The 24005-nt window shown below is 45.9% G+C and overlaps 1 protein-coding gene and 1 long non-coding RNA gene across 6 annotated transcripts in view; one reads left to right on the forward strand and one right to left on the reverse strand.

Moving 5' to 3' along the window:
- Nucleotides 1-7265: 7265 nt before the first annotated feature.
- LOC117037020 (uncharacterized) lies at nucleotides 7266-15761 on the reverse strand. The gene is made up of 3 exons (XR_004425464.1): nucleotides 15555-15761; nucleotides 13793-13862; nucleotides 7266-7401 (listed from the first exon to the last, which is right to left on the reverse strand). It is a non-coding gene; the product is annotated as an uncharacterized LOC117037020 (long non-coding RNA).
- Nucleotides 15762-22590: 6829 nt separating this feature from the next.
- The window catches only part of ITPR1 (inositol 1,4,5-trisphosphate receptor type 1), a 295697-nt gene continuing 294282 nt past the window's right edge, over nucleotides 22591-24005 (forward strand). For all 5 annotated transcript variants that reach the window (XM_033132948.1, XM_033132953.1, XM_033132950.1 and 2 more), the window contains exons 1-2: nucleotides 22591-22836; nucleotides 23660-23734. The gene's annotated coding sequence lies outside the window, so the exon portion shown is untranslated. The remainder of the gene's footprint in view (nucleotides 22837-23659; nucleotides 23735-24005) is intronic.

A 24005-nucleotide genomic window follows, 5' to 3' on the forward strand; every position in this document is an offset into this window, starting at 1 on the left:
CTGGGTCACGTGGCCCCGCCCTCCTTAAAGGGCCTGAACCCCAGGCCGACAGGAAGTGGACGTGAGTCACCTACCCTCTCTCCAGGTACCTCTTTTTTGGTGCATTCGTTCCTCCTTGGCTCTGCTGACGTAAAAACCCAACAAAACCCTACAAAACTCATGGCCTTCCACAGACTTCCACTAATGTGCTCCATTATTATTTCTTGTTTGAAAAAAATCATAATCAAATTTATTTAGCACTTGCTAGATGCCAGGCACTATGCTAAATTAGCACTTTACTTTCTGCAATCTCATTTAATCCTCACAACTTGCCCAAGGTCGCATGGCAAAGAAGTGTCAAAAACGAGATTTAAACCCAGCTGCTGTGGGTCTCAGTGTCTTTAACACAGAACTTCAAACCCTGAGTTTTAAGCATTTTACTGTACTGTAGGCAATTAAATAAGCTTCTCTTAATAGGAGAATGAAAGATGAACGTGTTGAAGGACATGCCACCAACGGACGCAGTGCCAGGAGCCTAGACTGCGGGGTATGACCGTCTCTGAAAGTGGGGTCCCAGACCAGTAGAAGCCGCACCTGGCAACCGTTGGTCAGAATCTGAGACAGGACACAGCAATCCATTTTTCACAAGTTCTCCAAATGATACGAATGCACGCTGATACTCACTGAAGTTTGAGAACCACTGTTTTTATAGAACCCGATTTCTTCAGGGAACAAACAAAAAGGAAATGAAAACAAAAAGAAGATGAAGTGGGAATTTAACAGATTAAAAATAAAGTCTCAACCAACAGCAATATATGAACTTTATCTAAATACTGATTCAAACCTACTGATCTCAAAATTTTTAGGATAATCAGGGAAATGTGACCACTGAATCAAATTATGATAATCGATAAAATTAAGGAATTACTGTCAGTTTTGTTTTTAATTTTTTAAGAGTGATAATGGTATTTGTGGTATGTGGTTTTTTGTTAAAAGAATCCCTTCCTTTGAGATATATGTATTGAAATATGTATGGATAAAAAGATATGCTCTCAAGGATTTGCTTCTCAAAATATGGGTGCAGGGTTTGGGTGGCTGGAAATCAAACACGATTGTCCATGAGTTGATCACTGATGGCTGGTTTATGGATATTTGAGTATTTATTGCACTGTTCTCTCTAGTTTATGTTTGAATTTTTTAATATAAAGAAAAGTCCTGTGGTGATCATTGCTCAATACATACAAATACCAAATCATTATTTTGTACCCCTGAAACTAATATATGTCAATCATTTCTCAATTTTAAAAAGATGAAATTTTCAAAAAAGTTCTTTCCTCCGTATTTTACAGTTTGCCAAGAGCTTTCACATGTTTTCTTATTTGAGATCACCACCACTTGGTAAGAAACCTAATATTTCCATACCCATTGTACAGCTGGTGAGGCTAAGAGGTCAATGCTTTAACCCAGGTTTTATATATTCACTGTGCACAATGTAGATTCTAGGGTCTAGGTGACGGAGAACCTTTTTTAGTCTCTCTGCAAAAGTTCAGTCTCTGCACATGCAGTGTCTGCTCCCTCTTGAGACCCCAAATGCCTTTGACTTAGGGGGCTGCTACGTTATTAGCGATAAGCTTCATGAAGACAGGATCCTGCCTATTTGTTCACCACTGTATCAGCAAAATTCAGCCAAGTCCGGAAACATAAGAAACACTCAGGGAATAATTACTGAATTGATGGATAAAAGAATGAATGGCAGTAACCGCGATATCTTTCTTATAACGGGAAGCAAATTGTTGAGAGAATAATACAGATTTTAGACAGAGAGAGCAGTGTTTAAAGCTGGCCACCCACAAGAGGTATGACCAGGACGAATGACTTCACCTTCTGAGCCTCTATTTCTTCATGCATGAAATGAGGGTAATAATAGCACCTTCTTTGAGATTTTCTGAGGGTGAAATGAGATAAAGTATGTACAAGGCTTAGCATTTCACAATAGCTCAAACATGTTTGCTATTATTAGCAATCATTATCAAGGATGTAAACTAGTCAAGTCTCAATCTTCTCTCCAATCCATTAAATAATTTCTTACTGGTCAGTAATGAATGCATAAGTGGAAAAAATTGATGAGAAATCTTAGGCTTGGAGGCCTGTGCTAGGAATTAAGAGTTAAAAGTACAGCACATCACTGAACTCTACATAAATTAGGGCAATTTATCTAGAATTTCTCCAATCTCTGGTTGAATGCATAGACTACATCCCTACAGATGTCCCCACGCGAGCAGAGAACGGACTCCAAGCTGGCATCTCAGCTGTGCCTTCAGTCAGTTGTTTCTGTTCTCTGAGGCCAGCTGCTTTGGGTGGTGGGACGAGACCATCAGATCCCACGGCCGTGGTCTACCCCTCACTGTGAAGTGGGTCCCCTGGTCAAATGCTATGTTCCGTGGGAACATTTATTTGCCTGTGGGGAAGGCATTCTGTCAGTTTCCTGACAGTGGTGCTGGCTGAGGCTTTCAGAGCAGAAAAAGCATCGCTCAAAATAGGGTTAATTGCAAAGCTTTTCCATGGCCACTGTTTGGAAATGTCACTCCAGAGCATGGCTGTGATGCAGTCGCCATCTTTTTTTGAGTTGCATCCTGAGCCCAGCCATCCCTAAAGCCAGCTTGGGCATTTTTCTCCTGCTCCTGCTGCTCATACGAGCCGCCATATGACCACAGATCTGAGCAGAGGGAGGGGCACTGCGGCCATGTGGTTACGTGCAGGTGACGCAGGGCCTCAGGTGTTGCTCCGACTTGATTTGGGATGCGGCCTTTCCACCTTCTAAAGGATTGCCGCCGAGCCTGCCCGAAGTTAGGACTGGGTGAGTCTCACAGAACCAGCTAATGATGGCAGTTCTATATATATGATTACTTGGTGTTTTGTAGCCGACCATTCTATCTCTACCAGGGCCCAGTAGCATGTCAAGAACTGTGTTTTTCTTTTTGTTTAAGGTGCATAGTTGTATTAGAGGTCTCTGGAGAAACAGAATCAACAGGATGTATATAGATTTATATATAGAAAGAGGTTTATTTTAAGGAATTGGCTCACCGGATTACGGAGGCAGGCAAATCCCAACATCTGCAGGGTGAGTCAGCAAGCTGAGGACCCAAGAGAACGGATGGTATAAGTACTGGCCCAACAAGTCCACAGGCCCGAGAACCAGGAGAGATGATGGCATAGTTTCAGTCCAAGGGCCGGCAGGCTTGAGACCCAGATGTTTCGGTTCAATCCTGAAGGTGGGAAAAAGCCAATGTCCCAGTTCAAAGACAGTCAAGCAGGAAGAATTCTGTCTTACTCGAGGGAGGGTCAGCCTTTCATTCTATTCAGGCCTTCAACTGATTAGATGAGGCCCGCCCACCTGAGGGAGAGCAATCTGCTTTACTCATTCTACCAATTTAAATGTTACTCTCATCCAAAAGCACTCCACAGAAACACCAGGATAGTGTGTGACCAAATATCTGGGCACTCCATGACCCAGTCGAATTGACACATCAGTTTGACCATCACAGTAATTCTTTGCTGTGGCTGGCACAGCTTTGCTCCAGAATCCCAGGACCTAACTGTTGTGAATCTCTCACTGGGGCTTGCCATCATCTCTGTCCTGCCTCTTCCCCATCATTGCTAGTACCTCCAACACCACAAAGGCCGCCAAATATTTCAGGCTTCCTGGGCCACCTATGCTCTTTTGCATATTCTTCTTTGATTTTGTTGTCATTACTTTACAAACCTTTAAAAATGTACAAACCATTCTTAATTCAAGGGCCAGAGGAAAACAGGCTATGGACAGCTGTGTGTGGGATTTGGTCCCCGCTGTAAAGCAATATTTTACCCATTCCATTTTCACGTGAACACTTCCTAATCCTGTTCCCTTATTGGGATAGGAAACAAGAAGAAATGAAACGTATTTGCCAAACCCGTGGCAGTACATCATCTACCTGAAGCCTTACACATCTGCTCTGGTGGTGAGGCCACACCCAGCACAGCAGCTCAGATTGGGGCAGCCCTGGCTGCATGTGCCCTTGCTTAGGTGCAGCCAGGGGCCGCACTCTTTCTGAGGGGCCAGCCATGCTTAGCATCCTAACGGTAGGTGTGAAGCAGCAGTCTTGTCGGTTACCTTCCTGTTTACCACCCACACGTGCCCTGTGGGTCAGGTGTCCTTGGCTGCCCCTCCTACCGCTGTTACACTCATTGTGGCCCTGCTTGTGGCAAGGGCTGCCAGCTGGCTTTTATTGCCCAGGCCCCTGTCATCTCCGTCACGATGAGCAAGCTCCCGCTTGGTGGCTGCCTCACGCAGTCAGCGTTGGCCTGCAGGGACAAGCAGCTGAGTGGTGTGGGCCCCCTTGTCCAGTGCGTGCCCGATGGCTGTGGGGAATGGTGTGTCCTCTGGGTCCTCTCATGGAATCTAGTCCTTGGTGGGTCTTCTGGCCTCTCAGAATAAGTCCCAGCAGCATCCCTACTTCCCTGTACTGTGGAGTCCTTTCCTCCATTGGCTTCAGCAACCCATGCAGTTGACCTTCATTCAGAGCAAGACATGGCTTTCTCTTGGCTTCCAAGAGTGCCTCTGGAAGCCAAGTGTGTTTGCCCCTTTCCCTGGGGTCCGTGCCCAGGTACGAGACCCATGTCCCAGGTGAGTCCCTCCAAGTCAATACATTCTTGCTCATCAGTCTTACAGCCTGGCAGCCACAGAGGAGGCAGGGCAGCTCCTGGAGTGGGCAGGACCTGTTTCTTCCTGAGGGGGGGCTCTGCATTGTCCCCCCTGGGGGAACTGCTAGTTCTCAGTCGGGAGGGATGGGCCACCTCTGCAGGCTGTGAAGGCTCAGGAAGTCTGAAGAGCCACATTTCTCAGGGGCATCCACCTCTGCCCCATGTTTCAGGTGCCAGGTTTTTCCAACCTTATCCCTGATTTTTGGGAGACCTGCCTTGGCTGAGCAGCCAACATGTCCAGAGCTCAGGTTTCCAACAATTAGGTCATCAGCCTGCTGCCCAGCTGGGTCTGCTCTTGCACAGCTGTAGATTCCTGAATCAGCACACTGGCTCCGACGTTCCTTTCCACAGGGACATTCTCCAAGGTCACCACGAGTAAACTGCCTAACAGTTGTGCCAGGGACTATTCATACCACACACACCACTCAAGGTGGGTCCTCATTGCAGGCCCGGCAGTGGGGGAGCCAATCCCCAAGCCCCACCCATCTCGTGACCTGCTTCCTCAGACCCCTTCCAGGATCAACTGTCAGTGTGGCTCCTTTTGGAAACAGAAACCAAGATGTAATTAGAAAGGCCAGAATTATTGGTGGTAACACCTGTGAAAACTAAAGGGGCGAGGGACTTAGAAGGAATAGGCAGCAAAAGCCTGCAGAGTATGATACAGGTCTGACACCTGGGAAAGGAAGGCGCACTGGGCAGGAAAAGCCTCTGAGTCTGGTGATGGGGATGGATAATTTTATGGGTCACCTTGGGTCACCTTGACTGGGCCACGGATGCCCAGATACCTGGTTAAACATGACTTCCGGCTGTGTCTGTGAGGGTGTTTCTGCGTGAGATTAGCATTGGCGTCGGTGGACCGATCAGAGCAGACGGCCCTCCCCTACGTGTGTGGGCGGCATCACCCAGTTTCTTGAGGGCCTGCATAGACCCAAAAGGTGGAGGAAGTCCTCCGGACCCGGGCTAGAATCGGCCTTGGCTCTTAGGCCTTGGAACTATACCACGGGCTCTCCTGGTCTCAGGCTTGCAGGCAGTAGGTCCTAAGACTTTTCAGCCTCATTATCACACGTGCCAGTTCCTTATAATAAATCTCATTTTATATTTTTATATATATCTGTCTATATAAATGTATATGTAGGTATATAGATGTGTCTCCTATTGGTTCTATTTCTCTGGAGAACCCATGCAGTGCTGTCTAGGCCAGTCCAACAGGAAAGTCGAGAACAAGGATTAGAAGAGTCTTGCATTGAGCCAGAATGGCCGGGCCTTAGTCTTCCCACCATGTTCAGTCATTATAGCTGCAGCTGCCCAGGAAGAGGGTGTTGTCAGCTGGAACACTGGCTGATCCCACAGGAGCTGCTGCTAGAGGCTGTCGCATCCTATACTACTTATGGCAGGTTCGCTTTTCAAGGATGACCTGAGCACACACCTCCTGGCTGCCACCATGGCCGACAGACAAGGCCCCACCTCTTATTTCATCTTCCCTCACAGTCGTTGGTGGCCATGGTCCAGCCGAGTCATCCTTCTCACTGCTCCTAGAGCACAGGCTTTCGCACGTGCTGCTCCTCCTACCTGCAGCGCTCCACCCTTCTCATGGCTGCTGGCTCCTACCATTCCGGTCTCGACATGAATGTTACCTCCTCGGTGAAGCCTCTCCTGGTTCCCCAATACAAAGTGACCCGTCCTTTCCCGTTATGCTCTACCACATCTGCTTGTCTTCTGCACGCACATGTCACTACCTGAAATGATTCTGTTTAGCGCTCCTCATGGGGGCAGGTACAGCATTTGAGTGTTCGATGCTATGTCCTCCGTGCCTAGAACAACACAGCGTATGTGTCAGTGTTCACTCCATATTTGCTGAATGAATGAATGAATGAATGAATGAATCATAGAAAGAATTAAAACCTTCAGATGGTGATAGGATGAAATCTGAACATCACTCTTCCCCCAATACATCTGTAAGACTGACCCCGAAGTCAGGGTCTTCTTCCCAGCAGAAGCTTGCTGCCTGAAGCTCACATACCATATGTAGACAGTCGAGACGTGACTCTCCATCTGTGTGCCACAAGGGCCTGCAACTTGGATATCATAGCACCTGCTGTTGTATCCAAACCTGAAGGGTTTTGTGATGATCCACTTTAATTCAGTCAACAAGTATTTATTGCTGGTTGACTTGTTGCCAAACACGAATCCAGGCCCTGAGAATACAGCAGTGAGCAAAGCAGATGAAAAGTCTCGTCCTTGTGGAACTGACATTAAATAATTTCAAACATGTGAAATGCTTTGAACGTTGCTCGATTTATAGGAATAGCTCAAAAATCATTAGTTATGATTATGACCCTTATCAATCTATTTAATATGCGTATATAAAATAAGCATTCCTAAGTATTTTTTTAAATAATAGGTCACTTTTCTCTGTAGATTTAGACAACAGAAATGAGGCAAAAATGTTTTGCCATGTGGTTCTTTCACCGGGCATCCTTCAGAGTCAGGTGCTGAAATCACCTGATTGGAAAGCCTGTGAATGTAGGCTTCGTAGTTTTGCTGATTTGTGCTGCAGCCAGTGAGGAAAAGTGACAGAGAACTTTTCATTTCCTTTTTGTTTGGTTTTTGTCTTCTTTTCTTGTTCAAATGGTTTGGTCTTCACTCCCTCCTTGAAAACACCAAAAAAGGGTGGGGTGGTTCCTTAAAGAAAATGCAAAGATAGATACGTTTTAAGGACACATGGACGGAACAGGAGCTGCAGAAAGCGGAATGGTTCTGCTTTGGAAGGGACTGGAACACTGTGGAGGACAGAACCAGAACCTGAGGGTCAGCGGGAGCCCCCAGGACCTCAGCAGCAGGTGCCCTTGGTCTTCCTGGGGAGGGGGGGTCCCCAGTTCACTCCCACCTCTCCAAGGTCATCTGTTCCCTGCACACTTATTTCTTCTCCATCAGTCATTTTGCCTTCCTCACTCTCTCCTCAGTGTCTTTTTAAAGTTTGCTTCACAGCTTCTGCTTAGTCACAGTGCAGTTCCTGTTTCCAGAACACTCATGAACCTTTGTGGTCTCCACACTACTGCACAGGCCCATTCCACATCCAGTGTGCTAACACCCAAGATAGCAGTTTCCCCGTTCAACTGTCACAAAGAGGAAGGCTGCTCTGCCAGGCTCCGCTTTTTCACACCACTGCCCACCACAGGCCCGGAGCCTGCGGTTTAGCTGCACTGAGTCAAGTTGTTGTCTCTGGTCCAATCAGCTGTAATGAGAAGTTCAGGCGGAACTGACGTGTGCCTCAGCAATGATTGGTGGGCCCAGCCATCATTCAGCTGTTCTGGGGCAGGCCCGAGAATTTGCATTTCTAACAAGTTCCCAGATGTTGGTGGCACTGCTGACCGTGGCCATTTGTAAACCACTGCTTTCCTAAAATAAACCACTAGCACTCCCCTCCAGTACCTGTGCTGTGGGGCATTTTGCTCAGTAATGCCACGGGCGTGGCAAGCACCACGACTGACAACTCCAGCACAACCTATAATTTTCCTTCTCCGTACTTAGCATCCAGTTATCTTTCTGATGTTCCTGACAGTGGTGAGTGGAGAGAAAGATGAGAAGAAGCCAGAATGGCACCAAAGGAAGTTCAGAGCAAGTAAAAGATGCTTTCTGTGCCTTTGGAAAGAGAGAGAAGGACTAACATAAGAAATCAGTCATGGTTCCCTTCTCGATGCTAGCTTTCACAATGTTTGAAGTCAAGTAAAATGAAGGAGAAGAATAATCCCAACTTTGTCAAGAAGGAGAGCTCAATTGTAAAGGGGAAGTATACATATGTAATATATATATGGTGCCCAAGAAAAGTATACACATTTTAAGAAAGGAAAACTATTAAAATTGTAATACGCAATATACACTGATAACAAAAGATGAATACAAGTCACATTTGACTTCTGCAATTACAAGAGGTGCTCAGAGTGGTTCCCATCAGCGTCCAGACACTCCTGATTACGGCGAACCACTGCTTGAGCAACGCTGACCAAAGTGTCCTCTTGTACACATATAGTATATATCAGATGGTCTTATCACGGCAGTTTTACTTGTAGTATCCATTTGTTTTGAAAACGAAAACAGTACGTTAGCAAAGGAAACTGTATATTAAACACATCAGCACCTGTATAAATTTGAAAGGTACAAATGCGTATTACCTTTTCAAGCTTCAAACAAAACATATAAATGAGCTCCCAGTCTTTATAATCACTCTTTGGTTCCCCAGGGATCTGTGACCCCAAGCTTGGTGATCACTGAGGAAGTAACTTCTTTCTGGGGAGACTACAACTATCACCCCCCACTTGGGCAGCCTTGCCTCATACAATAGAGCCCGGGATTCATGTGAAAGGCTGGGCTTCGGGTCCCAGCGTCTGTTTAGGAGACTGTAGGTCTAGTCACTAAACTTCTAAGAGCCTGCGTTTCCTTTCTTGCCTACTTCATACTAGTACTTTATGGCGATCAATTGGGCAGGTACAAGAAGGGCAAGAAACCTGGTTGGTGTTATTGTGGCGTCACTTTGATTCTGAGACACACTTCCATCCCATTGTATCATTTCTGAAATCTGGATGTATGCTATGATCTATGGACACTTCTAATAAGACAGTGCTTCTTTTTTTCTCAAAAAAATGTTTTCAAAGCAGAGGTATATTTCAGTAAACAGTCTTAGAGTCAAGGAAACATGGCGTTACACAGTCCTCTAATTGACAAATAATATATGGATTTATCTTCTCTCCTTGTTCTTATCCCTTGAAATTTGCTGCTATAGTCTTTAAAAGAGAATGTCACCCTAGGCTACAAGAGAAGACTCTGCCAGGCAGCATAACATAATAAGCTGTCTGTTATTAGGACACAAAGATGTCTGTGTCCTAATCTCAGAAACTGTGAATATGTTACCTGGCCAGAAGGATGTTGCAGATGTGATTAAGCTAAGGTCCTGGAGGCGGGGAGAGTACCCGGGATGACTGGGGTGTGCCCAATCTAGTCACATTGGGCCTTAAAAGCAGCAGAACCCCTCCTGGCTATGGTCACAGGGAAAGGCGAGTATGGAAGAATGGTCAGAGAGGAATGGAGAAAGGGGCCATGAGCCAAGGAACGTGTGTGTCCTCCAGAAGCTAGAGAACGCAAGGAAACAGATTTTCCCCTAGAGCCCCCAGAAAGGAACACAGACCTACTAGCACCTTGATTTTACCTTCGTGAGACCCACGTCGGATTTCTGACCTATGGAACTGTAAGAAAGTAAGTCTGCGTTAAGCTGCTGAGTGTGTGGTCATGGCAGCAATAGGAAACGAACAAATAGGTGTTTCAGTCCTAGCATTATCGCTGGAGGCAGGCTGGAATCCACAGGTGCATGGGGCAGCCTCTGCAGGATCAGGCGATGTGCTTTGGCTGAGACACAGCTGGACCATGGAGGGTCTGTGCAGGAGAGGGGACTCTGCCCCTCAACCACTCACCCTCAAGTTCTCCTTTGTGGCTAGGAAAGTGTGGGTGTCTTCGCATGGCGTAGGGGCAGGAATTGGAGAGTGACGATAACCATTTATGATTCAGGCAGACAGTCTGAGCTCTGATGCTAGCTGTTCAGAGGAATTCAGAGAAAGGCCAACTGCCCCGCCCCTGGAAGTCAGGGGGCCTCAGCTCTCCTCCTGAGAGACAGGAAGCCACAGGTCCCAGCCAGCCCCAGGCCAGGCAACCCAGAGTTCCTGGAGTCATTTCCCAGATAGACTTCCCAGCTCCCTGTCCACAGATGTGATGTCTTCCTGCCTACAAAGCTGATTCTCTGACTTCAGCACCCATCAGAATCCCCAGGAGGGCTGGTGAAAACACGGGTGGCTGGGCCCCACTCCTTGAATGTCTGACTCAGTAGATCTGGGAAAGCAGCTCAAGAATTTGCATTTCTGACGATATCCGAAATAATGCGAATGCTGCTTCTGCAGTTTGAGAAGCACGGGCACATGGGGAATAAGGACTCAGGCAGTCATTGCAGCTTACAAGCTGAATGATCTTGGGCAACGTACTTAAATTTTGAAATTCTTCACTTTCTTCATCTATCTTATTAGCAGGGCTAATAAAACCCACCTCTTAAGACCATGAAGAGGATTAACTAGCATGATCTATATAAAGCACTTAGCACATAGTAAGACCTCGCTAAATGGTTTCTGTTATAATGTGTTCACCGTTATTACGATGAGCAAGGACAAGTTACTGAGTGTAACATGCAAAACACCAGAGGCACATCCCCGGATAAGCCAATGGCAGGAAATAAACGTCGGCTGGGAAACTGGCGCCTACAACTGTCAACATTTCTCAAGGTCTCCCACCCACGAAATAGCATTTAACTTTGTAACTCAAGAGGACACCTGGAGGAAGAGTCTGAATAAAATGCTTCACCCACAAAACAGAATAAAGAGGAAGCAGAAACTTTTCAAATCTTTTGAGAAAATTCGTCTAACAATAGAAAGAGGAAACTCATTTAGGTGTGATGCAATGGCTCTAGAAATGAATAGAAGTAAACTGGGCCAGCAGCAAATTAATCTGAAAATAATTGCAGAAAAGAAAAAGGAACTGTGCCATGCTCACTCCGCTGGGAAATCTGACAAGAAAGGAAGGGTTTGGAGCGTTTTTTCCCCTCCCAGTTCTAGGATAATTGGTGTTACAATCATGTAAAAAACAATGTAAGTCGCCCCTGGGACGACTCCACTGTCCTTCCTCTATGGGGAATTCTTTCTCTGGGTCACAGCAAGGGAAGAACAGTTTGGGTCATTGGGAAACCAGGACCTTCTTGTGATGTCCCCATGGAGAAGGGTCCCTGGTGGAACATGGCCACAGGAGTGGACCAGCCAGTAACTCAGTGGAATAAAACCCCACTACAATAAATAGTGGATGTATTACCATTTGTACAGCAAAATTAGTATAATAAAAATATGCAGTAAAGAAGTAAGCAGCCTTAGGACTTTAATTAGGCCTTCTGTTTGAAGCATACTAAGAAGAGTACAGCGCTGGTTAAGAGAACATGGGAAGTTTGCTAAGTGAGTTCAGTAACACTGTGTGGTGATCCGAGTCGGTGAACCGGTCGCCCCTGGGGTCAGGAAGCCTGGCCTTTCATCCCCGCAAGGCCTCTGTTTGGCTCTGTGATCTGGAAGGACCTGCAGATCTTTAGATGTCTGTTCCTTCATCCGCAAAAGAAGGGACTGAGTAGATCACTCAAGTGAAATGGGGGGTGGCATTTCTAAAATTTTCACTATCAAGTATTCTTTTATACAATTTCCCTTTCAACAGAAGGACTGCATGTTGTTAAATAACTTCATAGAACCAGCTATTTAATTAAGTACTTTTGCTTGCAAGTAGTAGTTACATTAATAATAAAAAAAAAGCGAAGAGTATTAACGAATAATGTCTCATTTATTGAGTATTCCCTATATGCTGAGTCTTTGATGCGTTATCTCATTTCATTCTTCCAACAACCCTGGGGAGTGGGGGGTTGGACAGATAAAGGCGACTGAGGTTCCGAGAGCTCAGGGAAATTACTTATCTGAAAAGGGGCCCCTGCAGTGCCTCGCCCAGCGTCACAGAGCTGGTACGTGGTCCCTACGCTGGGACGTGAAAGTGGGTCTTGGGCCTGTGATGTGATTGCATCCGCCTACTATTTAGCCCTTGGCTGTCTTCACAATGCTGGTGGCATAGGGCATGGTGACAAACGGCTTGGGATTGGACAAAGAAATGATCAGGAATTCAGGCAGTTCTAGGTTCTGGCCACCCCCACTTCACTCTTGGCAGTACTCCTTGTCCCCAGCATCTCTCTCGCAGGCCCTGCTGTCCCCTCAGGTGTTTCTGCTCCCTCATCACTTTGATTAGCACAAGGCTCACCCAACCCCTGTGACCCTGAAATTTAAACCTCACAGTCATTCACCCAAGTCTCTCTGTTTTTCCGTTTCAATCTGAAGAGCAGGAATGTGATTGGCCCAGGTCACCTTTTCACATGCGGCTAAGGTGCAGGCTGCAGGGCATGGGACCTGGGGTGCACCCTCAATGGTGTAAAATATAGCAGCATGGGCTGTGGACGGATCCATGTCCTTTCATAATGAATGATAGCTACCACTTACGTTCTGGGCATGTTTCAGGCTTTTCACCAGGATTACCTTTTAATCTTTACAGCAACAACCCCATGAAGTAGATACTATCTACTGTGTTTCCCGAAAATAAGACCCAGCGGGACCATCAGCTCTAATGCGTCTTTTGGAGCAAAAATTAATATAAGACCCGGTATTATTTTAATATAAGACAGGGTCTTATATAATATAATATAATAAATATAATATAATACCAGGTCTTATATAATACCAGGTCTTATATAATATAATACTGGGTCTTACATTAATTTTTGCTCCAAAAGATGCATTAGAGAGGATGGTCTGGCTCGCTAGGTCTTATTTTTGAGGAAACACAGTATATTGACCCCTTTTCAGATAAGTAACTTACCTAAGCTAGTAAGCAATAGGTCCTAGAATTCAAATCCAGCATTTTTTTCTTTTCACAGCTCTATTCAGAAATAATTCCTGCATCATATAATTCACCCATTCACAGTGTACAATTCCATGTCGTTTCACAGAGTAAAACGTTTCACAGAGTTTCATGAATAATCACAGAGATGTATAGTCAACATCAGAGTCTATCTGGAACATTTTCATCACCTCAGCAGGGAACCCCAAACCCTACAGCAGTCACCCCCGTCTCCCCCTGCACCCCACTCCCTGCCTGCCCCAGGCAAACACTGATCCCCTTTCTGTCTGTATAGACTTGTCCATTCTAGACATTTAGGAATCATATAACATGTAGCCATCTTGACTGGTTTCTTTCACGTCACATAATATGCTCTATGTCTGTATCAGTAATTTAGTTCTTTTAATGGCGGAATAATATTTCATTGTATGGATAGCCCACATTTTGTTTATCTGTTCATCAGTTGATGGACATTTGGGTTTGTTTCCACTTCTTCCTATTATGAATATTGCTGCTATGGACATGTGTGCACAGGTATTTTCATTTCTCTTGGGTAGACATCTACCTGGGGTGTGCGAATCCAGGCACGTTGACGCCACGCTGTTTGCAGGCATGGTCGGCTTCTGAGGACTGGCCTGTCCAGGATACAGAGAACTTACTAGTTAGTACTGGATGTATCTTAATTTAACAAAAAAAAAAAATTGAATGAATGAATTTCTATTAATATATACAGTTAAATATTAAATAATGAGGGCCATTTAGTTTCTTTATAGTACTTTAGGGACCTCCATGATCACTTTAATTGACCCTTAGAGATGCAGATATCCCATGCAAATAGAGATGCTAAGGAATATATTGACTCCATCGGGGTCTGTATGATAAATATATATTAAGTGTCCACCATGTGCTAGGCTTTGTAGGAGAAACTAGGGAACCCATGGAATCAAAGAACATAGCACTGGACATTATTCTGAAAGCCACCCCTGCATTCTAAGTTCTACCCAAATCTGCCCGCTGTCTTTGCTACTGTGTGTTTTATGGATGCCAACATTTGCCCAATATGTGTCATTAGCAGGGTGTCCCATCCTAGGAACAAAAAGTTTCCTTTGCTTCCTGAACAGGTTTCTTCTCCATGGGGGAATGATAGAAACCCACGATTTCTTTCCCTCAAAAATGGACTTTAAAGGCAAACTCTACAGTTTCCTCATTTCCCCCAAGAGTTTTCTGCTTTGACTACATTTTAAAGGAAATAGTGACACAAAATAAGCTCCATATTTAATGGCTGCAATTAATCAGAATTTAGTCGCTTGCTGACGGGGTTATTCCACAAAACACACGGAAGTACTTTCCTTCTTCCTTCACTTTGCAGTGTGGATTGGCCTGTCACCAAGTGCCACACCAGTGCTTCAAAACCTTGTTCCAATATAGATTGGCACTACAAGAAGTCTTTTTTTCCCTCCCTTTCCTTTTTAATATTGGTACCTCTTCCCTTGTGATAATGCTCTGAAAATAAGTTAAGTGGAAGAAGAAGGAAGGCTAATTTAACCTGGGAACCTACTTTCTCAGACTGATTTGGGATCAGAAGGTACACAATCTTTTTTTTCTTTTTTTTTTTAAAGCAAGGACAACCGTAACACAAAGATTTTTCTAACAGCAGCTTCTCACCCTACTTCTCAAACCAAGTGAAGTTTTCCATAACCAGAGAAAATTAAACATTTTCCTTGTTCTGAAGGCCAACTGATTATTCAATGATGCACAAGTTAAACATAACTAGCAGATACTCACCTGAACCATTTTTTTTGGAAAGACCAGATCTATTTAGTACTTGTTACTCCACGGAATTCTTTTCATTGAGGCTTATTACAACATGTCCTCATTCAGGTACAAAACAGTATACTCAGAAACTTAGAAACTTGCTTTTCCTGTGAGTGAGATTTCTTTTGGAAACAATAATCTTTCCCTTTTAACCATCCTTATTTATTTTTGATGGTAAGAGTACTATTAATATATACTTAATTTTTCCCCAAGGAGCACTGATCTTCACAGAAGGGCTCATTAGCTCCAGAGGTAGCCAATTTTGTCTGTTTCCCAAGGTATTTCAGGTGTCGAGTGAGGCTTAAACTGCCTTGAAAATACTAGATACACACTTTCTGCTTCCTTCTCCTTCTCCTAAGAGGTGACACAGTTATAAATGTAAATAAAAGGGCTTGTCTGGGAGAGAGTTGAGAAGAGAAACTACTTAGAAGAAGCTGTTTCCCTCCCTCACTTGCTTGATTACGTTCAATAGAAGTGTTTCAGTAACAAAGTGTCGTCTTGACAATGCATACCTTTAATGGAGAACTATTCCAGGGTGAACAGTCAGGTGCCCGATGGATGGTGAGGAAGGAAGGCAGGCCAGAGGACTCGGACAGCACCTAGGCAATGTCCGGGGTCACAGCTGATAAGTCTGCAAAATATTACTGGAAAGAAGAAATAATGAGGGAATCGGAATGAAAGACAAGCTGAGGACTACAAGCTAGGATTACAAAGCAGCCAATCTTCCCCTTTGTTCCCCTCCAAACACCATGTTTGAAATTCCTCTGGAGGGTGGAAGGAAGGTAGCAATAAAGAAAAAGGCAGACGGCAAAAGCATGTTGCACTCTACCCCACCTTTGCTCCTCTCCCCAGAGACCAGCACAGCACCTGTAGAGGGCGTAGGTACCCATTCACTACCAATTTAGTATACAGCCAAGCCCTTAAGGAACCAACAAAACAAGTGTTCCTGTAGAGAGCCCTCTACCTGTCCCCATCCTCTCCGACCCCTCTTCCTGGGCTGACTCTCCCTAACGAATCTGCTTTATGAAGGATTGACCTCAAACTCTCCATCTGGGTTCAACTGATGACATAGGTTACCCATATCCTAAAACTACAATTAGAGGGAACTATTTCTTTAAATCTGGGAACAAAATTAAGTGGGAACAAAAGGAAGCAGTAACGTTGCTTGAGCCTGGGTACACTGATACGGCACAGGAAGTGAAACAGCTCTCAATTCTGCTTGCCTGGTAACTAAACTGAGTACAAGTCAGTGCTGGGTCACTGACTAGGTCTACTGATCATTAAATCACTTTCCCAGGAGAAGGGACAAAATGAAGCCTCTGAAAATTCTCAAGCTTTCCACTTCCCTTTTCTCATGCATAATTCCCTTTGCTTTCCTGGTTGACTTGAAAAGACCCTAAGAAGGATATAGTGCAACAAATAGGATTCCTCATGAATTGGAGACTGCTGACACTAAAGGTGCCTCGCTATATAGTACCCAGCTTATCTTTCATTTTACCTAAAAAGTTAAATGTAGTTTTAAAAAATAATTTCTTGCACTTAATTAGCACCTTCAAAGGTATAAAGTAACTCTCCAGCATAACTGTAAAATGCCCACAAAGATGGTCATAGAAATATCTATTAATGTGGCGAGATTGTAGATAGCTTTTTGAATAAGTATAAATAGATTTATATACATATACACACACATATATGTTTATGTATATACTTTGGATTAAATAGATACGCATTGTTTCGATAGCGAGTCCAGACATCATGAGGTTCCACTTCTACATACTTTACGGTACCTCTCCTACGGAAAAGCGCATTCTCCTACACAATCACAATACCATTATCACATCTAAGAAAATTAATAATTCCACAGTTTTCCTTAATATATATATATAGTGTAGATTCCAAGTTTTCCAGTTGCTGAAAAAATGTCTTCTATCGAGTTATTTCTTTCTTTTAATCCAGGATCCAATCGAGGGGCACATGCTGCATTTCACTGTAATGTTTGTTGTAGTCTTTTTTCATCTAAATAGTCCTCCTGCCATTTTTTCTTTTTTCACGACACTGATTTCTTTGAAGAGCCCAGGCCCATGGTCTTGTGGAACGCCCCACATTCTGGGTTTGTTTGATGGCATCCTGAAATATTTCTGGCAACAACATTTCATATGTGATGTTGGGTACTACTTATAGAATCGTATCGGGATTCAAAAACTGTCTGGTTGTCCCAATGTTGTTGGTGGTAAGCTTGATTAGAATCTACACTATATATTAAGGAAAACTGTGGAATTATTAATTTTCTTAGGTGTGATAATGGTATTGTGATTATGTAGGAGAATGCGCTTTTTGGTTAATGTAGGAGATAGCCACATTGCTTCCTCACTGTAAAGCTCCATTTTTCGCTTCATAATTAGTGGGGAGCATGGGGGCTGATGTTTAGGATCGTATGAATATCCTGTTCCTACCAACCTTTCATCCTGGGGGTTTGGCATCTATTGATACCTTTGTCTAAATAAATTCATACACTGGAAGCTGCAAAATGGTGATTTTCTAATTTTACTCTTCTTTCTACATGTACTAGCTGAATTCTTCTGTAAAAAGAGCTTTCTGTTTTTCTTTTGACAACCAGATTTCCTTTCAGTTCAAACACTAGGCTAAGATAATAAGGCCTTTTCCAAGACTTCTTCAATTCTCCAGACTCCGCTCAGCTCCCAGAGCAATTTAGGATGACAGTCTTGCAGATCTGAAGCAGGAGATGGGGTGGGGAGGGTGTCTGAGTTGATAATAAGCCCCCGGTGCTGCATGTTTCACAGGCAGAGAATGTGGAAGAAAGAAAGTAATCGTGTTCTTTGTCTGCTTACATGGTCCCAGACGAGGTCGGCAGCAAAATCAGAGATGGTATCGCCATCACTTCCATGTGGTACAAAGTGGTAGTAACTGTTTATGTTTGTCTTCTTCTGTAGCTACTACGCTGCCTTCCGGATCCCACATCACTGGCGATGTGTCCATGGTCCCTCCACGTGCAAGGTTACTGACCAGCAGCCTCTTCGAATCTCCAGACAAGGACGGTGAATGTAGGGCTGCTCCCTGTTCTGGCTTCCCTTGGCCTCACAGGATGCCCAGAGCCTGGGCTCGGGAAACACATCTTACTTTTCTTGGCTCCACAGAAAACTGGTGTCTCCTGCTCTTGTTCAAACACCAACTACACTGTTTCCATCTCAAGTAGGGCTGTTGTGCATCTATGGATCATTTCTTCTGGTCACCCTTGTGGCTCCAATAGTCACCTAGCCGGAGCTGAGCTAGATGTTAGAAGGGTACACAAATATAGGATCTGATCCCTATGTTCAAGGAGTTTATCTGGTTGGAGAGACAATGTCACAAAGATGCCGCTGAAAGATAATCTAGTCTTCTGGGAGTGTCTTCCAGTGAATTTTGCGGGACTGGTACAAGAAACTGCAAGAACTGCTGCTAACATTTTGCATACCTGCGTTGTGCTGTGCAGGTGTCCATGGGTTTCATAAGATCCTCAGAAAGGGCTGTGATCCCATCCCGCCACCACACAGTTAGCAATGACCAGGAGAGACGAGTTGGAGGACTGGCTATACAGTAGCTCTTTCTCTTTACTGATAGTTCTCAGGTGCAATGGCCTTTTATCACACACCTGCGCCAAAAAATAGATTGACGTCTACGACTTCAGTGTCAGTCGTTCTGTGCTGTCATGTAAGAGTGACCTGGAGAAGCTATTAATTGAAGCACGCCAGGCTCATGGGACAGCCACAGGCGATTCTAATCTTTTGCCCGCGAGAAACCTGGGATTATCATCTGAAGTGTGGTTTGGAGCCGAGCACTGTATTAGGACACCAGCATTTTCTCCATGCCTGTTGCTCGCATTCTCTGACTTTGGTATAGCTTCAGTCAGCTTGCAGAGCCCTTTCATGTCCAATGACTCGTTTGATCCAGTGAGGTGAGCAGGGCAAGGAGTAGCGGCTTCACGCTATCAAACAACGGAGTCTTGGCAGGGTTAAGTGCCTGGCTAGGGGGTCGTGGACGTGCGGGTGCAGCTGGATGTCAAGCCCACTTTTTCTGACCCCTGCTTTCAACAGCATATCTTGCTCTCTTAATGAGGGTAGTGTTTGAGGATGGGCTTCTCGGCAGGTAATTCAGATACAGTTTTCAGCTGTATACTGCTGATGAGTCCCTGTTTCTATTTGTCTGGTTTCCCTTGGGGTAGGCCGGTGTGCTGGTTTCAGACATTCTTCCCACTTCTGCTCAGACTATGATACTATGCTGATTCTACGAAGCCCTCCCACTTCCCTGCATGGGCATTGACCAGGGCAAAGTAATAAATGGCAATTTCCAGAACTGGTCATCATTCGGAATCTGATCTGTAGAGTCAGGTTCTTGGTTTTCCAGACCAGCGTTGTCCAAAAGCATATGAGCCACATATGTCATTTTCTAGTTTCCTAGTAGTTCATTAAAAAAAAAGTAAAAAGAAAAGCAGGTGAAATGAATTTTAATCTACTTTATTTAACGCAATATATCCCAAGTATTATCATTTCAACATGTGATCAACGTTAAAATTACTAATGAAATAGTTTCCTTTTTTTTGTACTAAGCCTTTGAAACTCATCATATATTTTATACCTGTTTCATGTCTCAGTTTGCCACATCTTAAGTGACAAAATGATTAGTGGCTACTGTGTTGGGAAGCACAGGTCTAGAAAATTTTTCCAAGAAAAAGAAACCCTTTTCCCTCTATTGATAATGGGGAATGAGTTGGGCAGTGGCCTTTCTTTTTGTTTGAATGACATACTTCATCATCAATCATACATCCTCACAGAGAACCTCTTAGCATCACAGCAAAATGTGCAAAACTACTTTCTAGTGACCAAATAGCTTCTAGAACCTGATGCCAATTGCAAACTGCTGCATGGGCTCATTCACACATACACAGAGGTGAGGAAACAGTCTGTGATGTGGGTGGACTACAAGGTTTATGTGTTCAAAAAACATGTTCACCTAGCCTGCCGTATGTGTGGCACACCTCCTGTTAAAACATTTCTTTTAAACAAACATTTTTTTTTTCCTCACATATCTACTAAAATGTGCAGACAGAGGATGAAAGTTTGCTGGATTGGGGAGGTAGAGAACACGAGCACGAATAGAACAGTCTCTGCCTTCAGTGAAACTTGTGGTGTGGGAGGGAAGACGGTGGATAAAGTTAAGGCTCCAGGGTCCACTGCGTGGTGAGGATGAAAAGCACCGCACTCCAGCTCTCACACAAGGCCAAGTTTTCTTCAGAAAAACCACATTAAAATTCCATTGTGTTTCTGAATTAGAAGCACATGAAATAACTGCCCTTTTAGTATTTACCAGTTGTAGCAGCATAGACCGATTTGGTGAATTGGTTGAAAAAGAGAGCCAAAAACCCTTTAGAATGGTTTGTTTTCATGGGGGAAAAGAAGAGAGGGACCAGATGGGAAAGGAGTGGACCCCTTTGTTTTTACAAGATGGGGGAGTTTCTTGAGGATGGGGAGTGGTAGCTTGCAGCATCAGGCGCGTGGCTTTAGTGCCCAGTGACCAGGGGACAGTGCTAAAAGAGGGGAGGGGAGGAGGGACTATAATAGACATGGACTCCGTCCACTGCAGAGCTTTGCCCTTTCCTGGACGGGTATGAACTGCTTAAATGAGCAGATACATGCAATGCAAATGTTTACACTGGGGAGGCTGTGAAGGGTAGTAGTTAAGGTCCAGGGTTTGGCAGTCAGACAGCCCCACCCCCTGTGTGACTTTGGGGAAGTTGCTTAACCTCTCTGTGCCTCAGTTGTCCCATAAGTAAAAAAAGGATGCATTAATAGGGTTTCATGAGATAATATACATAAAGAACTTAGAACAACGCCTGGCACATGGCATGTACCCAATAGATGCTCGCTGTTATTTTTGGCATTATTTTGTCAGTAATAGTTATTAGCTATGGTGCTTCCCTAATTTGTTCCTGAAGTTTCACAAGACTGTTGACTCTGTATCAAGCAATCCTGATTAGAAAGTAGTCATATTCAAATGGTTTTCTCCTAAGATGGCAAAACTGGGGCAAAGAGATGAAAAGGACTTGCCCATGGGCTCAGAGGCTGCTTCTCAAGTGGCCAGGGAGGCCGCTTAAGGCAGTGCTGATGGATTTCCCCAAAGACGAGGACTTAGTACACTCACAGGCTGGAACTGGAATGCAGGCTGCACGACTTAATTCACGGTGTCGTCTCGGGAAATCAGTTAATTTCTCTGAGCCCTCGGTGTGCACCTATCACATAGGGATAAAAACACATGCCTAAGGGTTGTTAAAACTCAAGCAACACGATGCACGAAAAGTGCATGCGGTCTGGGTTCAATAAAAATCTGTCTATTACTATTATTATTATTATTATTTCTAAAGCAGATCCTATGCGGCGGCAGGCAGCGCCTGCCGGGGATGCTGTCATGTGTTTTGGCTCACTGTCGTGCCCCAGCGCCCAGCACAGTGCATGGCACACAGTAGACACTCAGGAAATGTCTGTGGAATGAATGCACATCGTCTGAGGAAGGGAGCTCAGCCCTTGCCCTCTTTCCAAAAGACCATGCACGAAGCAGCCTGTAGCCGAGAGCTCAGGCACTTCTTGGTAGGGGGCTGAAACCCACCTGGTCCCTGACGCCGGTCGGAGCTGCGCGAGGGCGCCCCGCTTGGAGGCGCACCTCAGTGCAAAAGGCTGTCTCGCAAGCCCTGTTTTTCTCGTTTGCGGTTTATTTATTTAAGCATTCAAGCTCCCGGGAGTAGAGGGGCTGCCTGAAGCAGGGTCAGGACCGAGGTCGCGGTCTGTATTTATTTTCCGCCTCCCCAACTCAGCGCTGGCAAGTCACAACACGGCTCCTCTATTTGTGCACGGGAAGGAGAGCTCGTGTTCTTTACCTCCTGCGGGGCGAGGAAGGGCACGCGCAGTTCAGCTCAGGAAAGTGCTCTCAAGCCACTTGCCTGCGTGTCCCCGCTTGCGTGGACCGTCGCTTCCAGACTTAGATTCCTGCGTAAACCGAGCACATTAAATAAAGACAACCTCGCGCCTTTAATCCTTGACCACAAACACTGGCGTTGTTGTGCCCCGGATTTCTGAAATTCTTGGCTCTGGACTCCAGGCGGGAGGAGGAGGGAGGGTACCAGCTTGTAAAAACTTCCCAAAGCAGAAATCTGAGCTGCTCCCCACCCCCGGCTCCCAGCAATACCTGGGTTGAAGGGAAAGGGGGCAGCTGGAGGAGGAGGATCCCCAAAGGTTAGGGGCGCCCCCCAGGGGTGGCTATTTTGGGTGGCGTGTTCCAAGCCCAGCCAGCTGCAAACCAAGAGCAGAGTTCGCAGCCGGGACGCCCCGCAGGACGCCCCTCCCCGCCCTCGTCTATTTAGAGCCTATCCTGGAGCCCGAGGGATTCTGGGGTTTGTAGTCCATCCCGGAGCCCGAGGCGCCGCCGTGACCTCCGCCTCGGACTACATTGCCCAGGGAGCTTGCCGGCCTATATAAGCAGCCGGGAGCCGCTTCAAAGTGCAGTAACCATGTGTGTGTGCTGCTGAAGCGTTCCCTCAGGCTCGCTGGGGCGGGAGGAGAGGAGGAGGTGGTGGTGGTGGAGAAGGCAGAGGGTGGAGAGAGAAAGCCACGCCAAAAGGAGGTGTGGGTGTTCGCTTCCATCCTAACGGAACGAGCTCCTTCTTCGCGAGCATGGAATTACCCAGCGGCTGCTGACCCCTCTCCTCGCTCTGCTCCCTCAAACCGACGTGGCTCCCCGGGCTCCAAGGTAGCGACGGGGACCGGGCTGAGGGCGCGGGGAGTTGGTGCCGTCCCCCCGGACGCACAAGTTTCTGCCCCGCACTCTGGGAGTTCTTGGTGGATTTGCAAGCACTTGCGTGCATTGGGGGGTTCTTTTTCTGCGAGCATTTTTTTTTGGGGGGGGGGGAGGTTCATTTGAGGTAAAGAAAACGTTCTGGAGTCCAGGGACTGGCTTTGAGGGCTACCCAGTCGGGACTGGAATGGCAGTCCCCCAAGTTGGAAACTGTTGCAGCAACTGCAGGAAATAGGGTTTTTGTGTGTGTTGGTGGGGTGCGGGGGTTGTGGGGGTGTCATATGTGAGTCCGCTCAAGGAAACCATCTTTCTTTAACTGCAGCCCTCCCTCGAGCAGCACGGTTGGGAGAATAATGCTTGTGTGGGGGCCCCAGTGGGGAGGGTTTGAAAAAAAACGGAAGAACCGCGGGGGAGCGGTGAGGAATGAAGTGTGGACGCAGCTCAGGCCCAGTGAGGACGCGGGCTTCGGATGCTCGGCCTCGGCTGCGGGAAGCAAGTGCTTGGGGATCGGCCCGGCACTTCCCCTGGGTCCGGCCCCAGGCACGTTCCAAGCCCGTGCGAGCCCGGCCTCGCTTGTCAGTTACTTACTGGAAGTAAGTGCTGGAAGTTACCTGTGCTCTTCGCCCACGTGATCCCACCAACCTGCCTGTCAGCTGCGGCTTGGGGTGGGGGTTCTCTCCAGGAAGCAGGTTAAAGAAGGTGGAAGCCTGAAATTTGGAGCATTTGTTAGGGACTTACCTCGTGGTCTCACACGCAGTCTTTCTTTCTAAAGCCTTAGGAGCTGACCGCAGAGGAGCAGGATTCGCACACCTGGCTGAGCGAGTTTTGACATCAGGTCCCTGACGACTGTCAGGTGAGTGTGGAAGCCTGAGCGCTACATTCAATGAGTTTTTGTCCCGAGCCTGTTTTGAATCCCCTCTAGTGAGCCACGGAGATGGGGAGTAGGAACGAAAAGGAAACTCTGGCTCTATCTTCATAACCTGTCACTACCTCTGGTGGGGGCTTGAGGGAGCAGGGGATACCCAGGGGTCAGTCCTGCCCTGCTCTTTGGCTGCGGCTGGGAATGGGAGCTGCCTCAAGGTTTAGGAGAGCAGGGGAAAAGCCATGCAAAGGAGCAAAGGGGT

Source organism: Rhinolophus ferrumequinum, chromosome 17 (assembly GCF_004115265.2).
Source record: "Rhinolophus ferrumequinum isolate MPI-CBG mRhiFer1 chromosome 17, mRhiFer1_v1.p, whole genome shotgun sequence".
Taxonomy (NCBI): domain Eukaryota; kingdom Metazoa; phylum Chordata; class Mammalia; order Chiroptera; family Rhinolophidae; genus Rhinolophus; species Rhinolophus ferrumequinum.